Genomic DNA, 1,537 nt, shown 5'->3' with positions numbered 1-1,537 from the left:
ATTAGAGACAGAAAGCGAGAAATCACCCCCCAGGGGGGATGGTCACGCCACAATCCCTTCTCCTCCATTCTCCTCTCGGGATCTTGGGCACGCACGCACATGTGCCCAGCGTGAGTTTTTAGCCACTGGGTCCGGGATGCGAACCGCGATTGACCACGTGGGAGTCCAGCGACATAGCCATGACGCTAACTGCTGGTTCCCTTGATGGGAGTTTTTCAAGGACTGAGTTTATGATACCAATGCCTCATCTATCTGGTGATAAATAAGGCAACTAAAAATGAAAAACTGGAGCAAAACAGAGAGATCTGGATGAGAAAGGTGTAAGAGTTGAAAACCAAATATAGTTGCACATATCTTAGGAAGAAAGAGAAATCCAGACCAAAAAGAGGAGAAAAACAATTGACAATATGTGTTGAAAGGAAGGGTGAAATGGTGAAAAGTTAGAAGACTGAGAGAATTAGTGAGAAGGAAATACAGTGTCATAGATATCAAAAAAAGGAGATTTGAGGAACCTTGTAGTCAAAATGTCAAGAGTGACTGCTGAATTTGACGAAGGATCTTGGAAACTACAGTTCCAATTTAGTTATAATAACAGAGGACATGTTGCAGGGAGCCAAGAAGTTAACAGGTCATGAAAAAGTAGAAGTAATGAGTATTAGCTATTTTTGCCTAGAAGACTGGGTACAAAAAGGAGAGGATGGGCCAGTGGCAAACAAGAGTGACAGCATCAAAGAATGTTTAATTTTCAAGACATGCAAAAGGGCATAAAGAACTAAACCTGTGGAAAGAATATGTATTCAAGAAAAATTTCATTTTATGGGGCAGTGATTTCAAATCATCATTGCACTTATATTACCTGTATCTGACTCTTCAATAAAGCAAAAGTTGGTCCCTGTCCCCTCATTGTACACCATATCCCCTCTTTTTTCTGCCATCAGTATTCTGGACATCTCAATTCTTGGTGTACTAGACTTTCAAGCTTCAGGGTTCTCATATATTCTGTCTGCATAAACGTAGAAAAACTCCTCTTCCTCGGTGTGGTTTGTCTCCCCCACCTCAGGTGCTCTACTTATATTTCTACCTACAAAAATGGACCACCCTAATACATTCAACATACAATTGCTTGTTTACCTCAATGGTAAAACATGGAAAGGGACTGACTATGTATGTACATGGTACATGGGAAGTGCTTCATAAATACTGTAATAAATAACTGAAAATATCTAAGTTATTACAGAGAAAGTTGGGTAAAGGCTTTCTGAATTAAAAAAAAACATAGGGCTTTTTATTCAGGTAATGATGGAAAGAAGAGTTGCATAATTTGAAATAATTATAAGCACTATAGAATTACTTTGAATGTACTAAATTTAGGGAAAACATTCATCTAGACTCTAATCATTTGAAATTTTAAATGTGGGCTTTCTCTTACTTTTAATTTGTAACCTTACTACTAATTATATTTGCCTTCTTCATTGTTGCCACTTTTGCATTCCCAAGTGCCAACTCTTCTTTCAGTTAGGTTAGCCCTGGATCTCTT

The 1,537-nt window shown here is 38.4% G+C and overlaps 1 pseudogene; it reads left to right on the top strand.

The window, feature by feature from the left end:
- LOC102467890 (BCL2/adenovirus E1B 19 kDa protein-interacting protein 3-like) overlaps window positions 1-1,537 on the top strand; it is a 36,928-nt pseudogene that overhangs the window by 32,337 nt on the left and 3,054 nt on the right.

Source organism: Tupaia chinensis, unplaced genomic scaffold (assembly GCF_000334495.1).
Source record: "Tupaia chinensis unplaced genomic scaffold, TupChi_1.0 Scaffold144450_1, whole genome shotgun sequence".
Taxonomy (NCBI): domain Eukaryota; kingdom Metazoa; phylum Chordata; class Mammalia; order Scandentia; family Tupaiidae; genus Tupaia; species Tupaia belangeri.
Note: the sequence above shows the minus strand (reverse complement) of the source record. Positions and strands in the feature narration are given on the sequence as shown.